The sequence below is a fragment of the Zingiber officinale genome, chromosome 1A, assembly GCF_018446385.1.
Source record: "Zingiber officinale cultivar Zhangliang chromosome 1A, Zo_v1.1, whole genome shotgun sequence".
Lineage (NCBI taxonomy): Eukaryota > Viridiplantae > Streptophyta > Magnoliopsida > Zingiberales > Zingiberaceae > Zingiber > Zingiber officinale.
The window spans coordinates 162,569,044-162,579,226 of NC_055987.1; positions in this window are offsets into that span (position 1 = coordinate 162,569,044).

Here is a 10,183-nt window from a genome sequence, read left to right on the forward strand (position 1 = left end):
GGTTGACAAGGCCCTCGGAGCACATACTCTCTTCGAACTTGATCTCGAATAACAATATCAAATTTTTCAATTGGTTTTCGTAATCCCGGATCACTAACAATATCATCCAAATTTAATTCTACACGGGATTGACTTTCCACTTGTTCAATAACATTCGGCTCATTAGAGGAGCTAGAGCCGGAACTACGAGTTCGTTTAAAAAATCTCTCCATATCCTACACAAATAAATAACTAAAAATAAATTATGTAATGAAAAAATATATGTTGAACAGCTGAACTAAAACTTTAATAAACTACCACTAGTCCACTACCAAGTACCAATATAATAGAATAGTAATGGAAAACTAAACTACAAATGCAATTCTGTACATTTTATTAAAAAAATCAAATAATAATGAAAAATTACCAATCTAATAGAAAACTAAACTTCAATGGTAAGTAAAATGGTATTCTGTGCATTTCTAACAAAAATTAAACTGTAAAAAAAATAAAACACAACAAATCTAAGTTCAAACCTTATGGAAAAATGGCGTTGGAGCTTGGAGCCTTAGAGATTCGGTTGCCGACTTGCCGGTTGGAGATCGGAGACTACTGCCGCAGTAGCTACATTTATTGTGACAGAGATTCGGTCAGATCTAACACGCATCGATACTTCATAGACTTTTCAAAATCCACAGACATTTCAAAATTTAGCCAAATCATAAAACCTCAAAGGAAACAGGAGCTACGGAACAGAAAAATCCCAAGCAGCAACAACTTACCTCTTTAATTGCTCGAAGATCTAACTCGCTTTGGGATCTAATGGGAGGGACGGAGTCACGGAGCTATCTGTCAGACTGTCACGAAGGATTAACACTTTGACCGGAAAGATACTCTCTCAGACATATCTCGGCCGGATTTGTATTAGAACGGGAAGACAAACAGATACCAAATCTGATCGTAGACAGTGTCGCCGCTTGCCGCTTGGTTGTTCGCGAGCGAGACCGCGGGTCCGCGACTTCACTGAGGAGCTGGAGGAGAGTTGGAGTGAGAGAGGAAGATGTTAGGGATTTAGGGTTTCTTTCCGCCGTCGTTCACTCGTTCTGTGAAGGAGCAGAGAAAAGGGCGAAAGGGCGAAAGGGCAAATCTGCAATTGGCAAAGAATTAAAGAAAAAGGAAATAACGCAGAGGACGTGTAAGTGTGTAACGTGTTTAATGTTTTTATTTTTTTTTATTATTATTTCATTTATTAAACATTGCACACTTGGGCCCACTTACTAAGTTACCTCTTATTTAATTAAAAATGCTATGAAAAAAAAAAACGCCACCTTCGTCTTCGTCTTGGCACCGCAACTGCACACAGGCGAGCAGCGCCGCAGCCGCAGCCCGCAGGCCCGCAGCGGCACCAGCACCGCGGCACGCCGGCAGCAAGCGTCGACTCGTCATGGCCCATGGGCAGCGTCCAAGTGGGGGGAGGCTGAAGCCTCCTCAGCCTCTTGAGTCGCTCGGAAAGTTTCTTACCGTCCGGCATTCTTCAGTGGATGGCAGCCACGCTTGGGGGGGCTGAAGCCTCCCTCAGCCCCCCCCGTCGGTCCGCCACTGCCTTTAGTCAGAGAACTTGGATCACATGTGTGGCATGCTAGCTTGGTGTAGAACCAAGTATGTATATGACCACTTAGGTATGCCCCCGATCATGATATTATCTAATAGGTCACACAAACTGTCCAACTTGTTGAAGGATTAAGCACGGTTCGCAGAAGTAAGATGGCATGTCCTCATTCGTGATATGTCATGTGAAGAATTATTTATTTGTTTTCTTTCGCAAGGCATTCAAATTTTAGAGCCGACTAATCGGTAGGCGGACGTCCCGATTCCACATAACAGCCATCTAACAAATTCGGAAAGTATGAATGCATCCTGATATGGCGCCTCTTGCTTCAAGTGACAAAAGATTATTTGTTCGTGTTTAGTATCTCTGTCAATTCTTTCATAAATTAATACAAATGAGATAAATTATGAATAATTATTAGTAATTAGTGTAGATGATTAAAACATGGAAAAAAAACATATTCGGATATATCGAATTTCAACCCAAGATCTTATATAGTAATATTTTATATCTCAATCATCGTACCATCCGAAGAGATATGCGGTAAAAGATGATTCGTTCACCTCCAGCGTCCCCGTCAATTCGTTCCTATGCCAACAAGGAAGAGATAAATCACGGATAATTACTAACCATTAGCACAGATAATAATGTATAAAAGAAGACATGTTCAAACACGTCAAATTTTAACTCTAAAATCTCATAAAATAATAATTCATATCTTAACCATTACTTGACACTAAGTCCATTAATAAGATGTGTCTAAGTGTATACCATTACTTGACACTAAGTCCATTAATAAGATTATGCCCCTTCCGTTGGGGAAGATTACACGCTCTTAATTAATTTCCTATAGTCACCCAAAAATGGAAGTATGTTCTAGTGATCCACAAACAAGCTCATCCGTTATGGAGGAAGGCACTCAGAGCCAACGCGCAAGCTTGTTTGCATCACTTACAAACCAGTAATGGAGACCATGGGATTTATTTAAAAATCCCTCTCCCACTTAGTTATTTATAAATGAGGAATTTTAACTATGCTAGCCTACTAAACTTGTAAACTAACATGCACACACAGCACAATATAAAAGCAATAAATAGAAAATTTAATTTTCAACTATTATGGCTTTTATCTCTAAATTGTCCTCTGTGTGTTGTCATCCCAAGCTGCTGCCATATTTGGCCACCACCTAGGGTCTAGCTGTCGCATCCATCTTGCTCCTAGTTCCGCTGCGCCTCTGGTCCTTAGAAGGTTCCACGCTTTGCAAGATTCGATCCGCGACATAAATAGAATTTTACATTTTTGATCCTATATTCCATAAAAGGAATGTACATGTATCTAGATCAAAAATAAAATCCTAATAAAACTAAATACAGCTCCTGCTGTATTTTAATACAATCATGCACACACATATAAATTACCCTTGACATGTCCAAGAGTCCAATCACACACATAATTAACTAAAAGTCATAATAGTTGGATCCTGCATCCACAAAGTTAGCACATCCTACTATTATCCTGCCTAAATTATGTATGACATGTGCATAATTAAACTAAATACCAAATACACAGAGGCAAAACCCTAGCTCTGATACCAATTGTTGGTTGCTACTCGGAAAACCTAGAGGTTCCACTGTACAAAATTTTGTACAAAGGTCTGAACCTTTTCCTAGCTACCATGTGTTCTTTTAAATTAAATTTTGGATCGCCTGCGGAACTTAACACGTTTGATCCAAAACTTAATCTATTTGTTCTTTTAGGTTTTGACTTGGATCTCCTGCGAAACTTAACACGTTCGACCCAAGTCTCCTTAAGTTATTAATTCCATTAAATATTAATTTCCATAAAAGGTTCCCAGTACTGACGTGGCGAGGCACATGGCCTTCTTGGATATGGGAGCAACCACCACCGACTAGACAAAACCTTTAATAGAAAGCTAATATTTAATTTCCTAAAATAACTTTAGGTTAACCAAAGAGAACAATCAAATCACAAGGAAAAGAAAGAAAACAAAAGAACACAACATCGAAAAACATATTCGAAATACTAGAACGTAAGCCTCTTGTATTTGGTATTATTTCCATAAATAACTAGCATGATGCGGAAATAAAAATTACTAGTTATACCTTGTAGAAAAACCTCTTGATCTTCTACCGTATTCCTCTTCTAACCTCGGACGTTGTGTGAGCAACGATCTTCCGAGACGAGAAACCACCAATCACCTTCTTCTCCTCCTAGCTAGGTTCGGCCAACAAAGAGGAAACTTCACCAAGGAAGAAAATCAAAATACTAACCAAGCTCCAAGAGATGCTAGCTTTCTCTCCTTCTTCTTCTTCTTCTCCGAGTAGTATCCGGCCACCACAAGAGCTCCAAGGAAGGGAGAGAGGTTCGGCCACCACAAGAGGAAGAGAGGGAGAGGATGGCCGGCCACACCAAGGAACAAAAGAGGGAGAGAAAATAATAGAGGTTGTGTCTCATGAAGGCACCCTCACCCCTTCTTTTATATTCCTTGGCCTAGGCAAATTAGGAAATTTAATTACAATAAAATTTCCTCAATTTCCTTGACATGATTTAATTTATAAAAATAAAATAAATTTTCCAAATCAATCTTCAATGGCCGGCCACATCATTGGAGAACAAATTGGACAAGTTTTAATCAACAATTAAAACTTCCTAATTTGTTTCCGGAAATTTTAAAAAATAAAATTTCTCTTTAAAATCTCTTCATGGTTGATAAAAGGAAATTTCTATAATTTTAATTTTATCAACATGTGAATAATTTTTAAAGAAAAAATAAAACATCTCTCCAATCTACAAATAAGGAAAGAGATCTAATCTCTTTCTTTAATCTTTTATAAATATTTTACAAGAGAGATATTTTAATTTTAATTCTCTTTAAATTATATCTTCCACATAATAATAAAAATTAAAATTAAAATCCCTTTTTAATTTAATTTGGCCGGCCCCCACTAGCTTGGGTTCAAGCTAGGGTCGACCACCCAATAATATACCTAGGCCGGCCCTAGCTTGGTTCCCAAGCTAGCTTGGCCGGCCCCTTATTGGTGGGTATAGAAGGTGGGTATAGGTGGGTATAGAACTCTATAAATAAGAGGCTACGATAGGGACCGAGAGGAGGAATTGGTTTTGGTCTCCGATAAAATTAAGCATCCCGTGTTCGCCGAACACACAACTTAATTTTATCAATGATAATTCATTCCACTAGAGAACTATCATTGAACTACCGCACCAATCCCAAATTACATTTTGGGCTCCTTCTTATTATGAGTGTGTTAGTCTCCGTGTTTAAGATATCGAATGTCCACTAATTAAGTAAGTTATCGACAACTCATTTAATTAATATCTAAGTCCAAGAGTAGTACCACTCAACCTTATTGTCATGTCGGACTAAGTCCACCTGCAGGTTTAACATGACAATCTTTATGAGCTCCTCTTGAGGACATTATCAACCTAGTATCTCTAGGACACAGTTTCCTTCTATAATCAACAACACACACTATAAGTGATACCATTTCCCAACTTATCGGGTTTATTGATTCAACGAACTAAATCTCACCCATTGATAAATTAAAGAAATAAATATCAAATATATGTGCTTGTTATTATATTAGGATTAAGAGCACACACTTCCATAATAACTGAGGTCTTTGTTCCTTTATAAAGTCAGTATAAAAGAAACGACCTCAAATGGTCCTACTCAATACACTCTGAGTGTACTAGTGTAATTATATAGTCAAGATAAACTAATACCTAATTACACTACGACCTTCTAATGGTTTGTTCCTTTTCCATTTTGGTCGTGAGCTACTGTTTATAATTTATAAGGTACTGATAACATCATCTTCTGTATGTGACACCACATACTATGTTATCTACAATATAAATTAAATGAACAACTACAAACAAATGTAGACAATTAGACCAAATGTGATTCTTTATTCATAATAAATGTTTACAAAGCTTAGGCTTTCAGTATACATTCCAACAAATAGCTCGTCGCATTCTCGTTGCTCGGCGTTGCTTGTTTCTTCAAAGATGCGCAGCGGAAAATACAGAAACAAACCACACAACGCTAACAAGGTTGGTTTACTTGGTATCCACCTCACAAGAGGTGACTAGTCCAAGGATCCACACCTACACACACACCTTCACTAATAAAACTCTCCTTTATGGTAACTACCAAGGGCGAAGAAGCCCTACAAGACTTAATACAAGAAGAAAGGGAAAGGTAATGAAATACAAGCTTACAAGCTTACAATGAGAGCAAAAACCCTAACCCTAGTTTCTTCTTCTTGCTTTGATCCGCCTCTTGACTTGGAAGAACCTCCAAGAGCCTTCAAGAACTGGCGATCTCGAGCTTGAGAAGAGTTGTGAAGAAGCTGGTGAAGATCTGAAATGAATCGGTGAAGATATGCCGAAGGAAATGAACGCCTGCGGCTTAAATCTGTTGGAACCCCAAGGTGTTTTGATGTGATCAAACAAGCTAAGTTAGGTCCTGCGTTTGTTTAACCCTTGTGTCTAAGTGTGCAGGAGCTTAGGAACACAGGAAGTCGAGCGGAAGACGCGGCTAACGAGAAGGACGACACGGGGAGAGAGCCGACGGGCTCGGTGCGTCCGAGGGACGAGGTGACCGCGGAAGAGTACACCGGTGAACGAGAAGAACGTGCGCGGCGTTCGAGGGACGAGAAACCGGGAAGGAAGGCTGCTCGAGGAGAAGGCCGGAACATGGGTTCGGGTGAGCCCTATTCCGGAAGGCCGAGATCACCCAAGCAAACGGAGCCGGAGCGAACAGACCCGGACCGAGATGAGCTGGATCGAGACGAGCTGAACCGGAGTCGAAAAGTCAACCTATGTTGACCTTAGGGCTCCGGGCGCCCGGAACCATTCCGGGCTCCGGGCGCCCGGAACCATTCCGGGCGCTCGGAACCATTCCGGGCGCCCGGAACTGACCGGGGCGCCCGGAACCCTTCCGGGCGCCCGGAATCGACTTTTCAATAGGATCGAGTTTTGACTCGATCCGACCGTTGGGGGATAAAATTTATCCCCCCCCAGGGTGCCCGGAACCCTTCCAAGCGCCCGGACCAAGACTATAAATATAGCCTTGGTCCAGAAGCAATGATAAATCAAGAACAACTACTTGTAATTCAGTGCTTTCATTTGTGTTATTTCTTTCTGTGCTTTCAACGCTGTAAGAGGCTACTCCGCCCAGAGGAGAATCAATTAGTGCGCCTTCTTTGCCTTGGATTAGCAATCCTCTGATTGCAAACCAAGTAATTCCTCTGTGTCTATTTTCTGTTTTAATTAGTCTCTGCCTTTTTAATTACAAGTTCTTTTAAGATTAGTTGAATATCCGAGAAGGGTTTTTGGTTTTATTTTGTAGAGCAATTCGCCCCTCCCCTCTTGCAGGCCTCCAAAGGGACCTAGAAAATCGACGCTAACGGTCGAATCCCGATCGATTGGAATGCTCCCAATCGATCGGGGAGGCTTTGGATCGATCCACGGATCGATCCAGAGTGCCTCTGTGCTATGGAAAAACGCCTGGATCGATCCACGGATCGATCCAGCGCTTATCGCGCGAAGCAGCAGCGTCCCAATCGATCCACTGATCGATTGGGACCTTTGGATCGATCCGCCGATCGATCCAGAGCGGTTCTGTTCGCGGGGACTCACCGGATCGATCGGCCGATCGATCCAGATCTTCTGGATCTATCCACAGATCGATCCAGATCTGCTGGATCGATCCACGGATCAATCCAAATCTGCTGGATCAATCGGCTGATCAATCCAGATATTGGTTTTTGCCCAAAACCAAGTCCAAAGCCCCCTAAACCAACATCTAGTCAACCATGACTTGTTGGTACATAAGACCTAGCATCCGGTCACCCTTGACTAGCTAGGACTCTCTCACCAAGTGTCTGGTCAATCCCTTTGACCCACTTGGACTTTTCTCTTCTTGCCAAGTATCCGGTCAATCCCTAAGACCTACTTGGACTTTTCTTCCTCGTGCCAAGTATCCGGTCAATCCCTTTGACCTACTTGGATTCTCACCAGATGTCTGGTCAACCTTGACCCCTCTGGATTTCTCCTGCCTGGCTTCACTCACCAGGACTTTCCCAATTGCCTAGCTTCACTCACTAGGTCTTTCACCTGGCTTCACTCACCAGGATTTTCCTCCTGCCTAGCTTCACTCACTAGGACTTCCCAATTGCCTAACTTCACTCACTAGGTCTTTCACCTGGCTTCACTCACCAGGATTTTCCCTTCTGCCTAGCTTCACTCACTAGGATTTTCCCTTCTGCCTAGCTTCACTCACTAGGACTTCCTTTCTGCCTAACATCCCAGTTAGGACTTCCCAGTCAAGTATCCGGTCAACCTTGACCTACTTGTCTCTTTTTCATCCAACCTGATCAGACCCTGATCAGAGGGGAATTGCACCAGACAATCTCCCCCAATGCACAACTGCATTGTCAAACATCGAAACTCAAACCAAGACTCAAGCTTGGTCAACCAGGTCAGCCTTGACCTGAGGGATATTGCACCAACAATCTCCCCCTTTTTGATGTTTGACAATAACACATTTAAGTTAGGCTAATCCCATAGCCTCAACCTCCTTCATGCCACTAGGTAATGAAGACATAAGTTAAACCCTTCATTCTCCTCCTAAGAGGGCAAACTTCCTCTAGGTAATGAGGTCCTAACTTAAACCCTTCATTCTCCCCCTATTGGCACACATCAAACAATGCCTCATTCTTGGACACACATCAACAAATTCACTTGTTGAAAACTCTCCCCCTGAAGAGTTGCTCATCGTTGTTCACAACTTCACTCGTTGTGATCAACACGATAATGAAGATCTCATACCCTTCATTATCCTTAACCCTACATTCTCCCCCAATGTAGGCAAATGTCCATCCTTGAGCATTATCCACTTGAAACCACTTGAACAATGAGGATATCCACTCCCCATTAAAGTTCAAACGCTCAACCTTGAGCATGTTCTTAACGGAAGGTTAACCACCTTCCAAGGTTCATGAAAAATAATTTTCATGTCTTTAAAGAGTCCCTCCCCTTAAAGACACGGTGGTAACTTCTGTCATTGCACCAACAATGACTTGAAATCCCTAAAACTTTAGAAAACCCAATTTTAGAAGTTTTGAGGTTCAAATATTCAAAATTTGAAACAAACCTCAACCTAAACTTCAACTTAGCCTTCCTTAACTAATCCATCCTTGTTTTCCACACGAAAACATCCTTTTTATGTATACAAATGTATTTTCAGGGGTTTGGAATGGTTACCTAGATTAAAATAGGTTCACAATGCTGAAAATAAGCTTTCCCAGCCAAAATCAGCATCTTCAATCAATTGGAGTTGGGTTCCAATCGATTGAACCCTGCTGAATCGATCCACTGATCGATTCAGTCTTCTTGGATCGATCGGCAGATCGATCCAGCGAGCTTCTGCTCGCTAGAATTGCCTTCTGAATCGATCCACTGATCGATTCAGACACTCCAATCGATCCATGGATCGATCGGAGCTCTGATAGTTGCTGAGATTTCATTTCAGTCAACTTCAGAAACCCCTAGAAAATTCTACAAAATTCCAAAAATCGTAAAAATTTGTGTAGACATTATTTAGGGTATAATTTATCATGGAAAAATAGTTTTCTATGAAAATACATCATATTTTCAAAGATTTACACAAACTTGAGAACTTGCAAAAACTTTAGTGTTTTCTTCAAGTTCGTGTTTAACTATTCAATGGTGATTACTATCAAAAGATAGCCTTCACCAAGGTTTTCCAAAATTATTTTTAAAGCATTTTCAAAACCAATATCCCACCATATTCCTTGGGCTTAATGCACATGACTTGTACATTAGCTTTCCCAATGATGGGAATTACACATAACTATGTGTTTTGATGAATTTAAAACTCAAAAGAATGCACTAAATCAACATATTGAGTTTTGTTCATCATCCTAACATCTCACTTGTATCTAATATGCACAAAACACATACAAGTCATCTTATAGGTCTTTGTGAGATGTAAATTTTGGTTTTACCCTAATCTAGGGATCATGCATATCTTTCTAGGCATTTTGAGTGGTAAACATCCAACAAGGATGTTACTTGTTGATTCCACTTGTTTATAAATGCCATTTGTTTATACCACTTGTTGGTAAAAACACTTGTCCTTAATTTTAAGGAAATAAACATAATGCATGATAATGTTATGGCATACATCAAAAAGAAATAGCTTTCAAAAGAAAGATTTCTATAACTACATGATGTATGTATGACATGACATGGTATTTTTGTATTTTTCATAATAAAAGAATGAATGCAAAATACAAACCTAAATATGATGTCATGGCATATCATGGGCAAACAATCATGGCAAGATTTAGCATAAATAAAGTATACCTAGATTACATATCTAAGTATCTTTAACCACTTTGCTAACTCAAAATATACCACTTGTTTTAACTTAAAACGTTAAACCAAGATTGCCCTAAATGCTTCAAAGAAATGCCAAAACCTAAATTGACATTTCTATTTCTCTTGATTTGTTTATGCCACTTA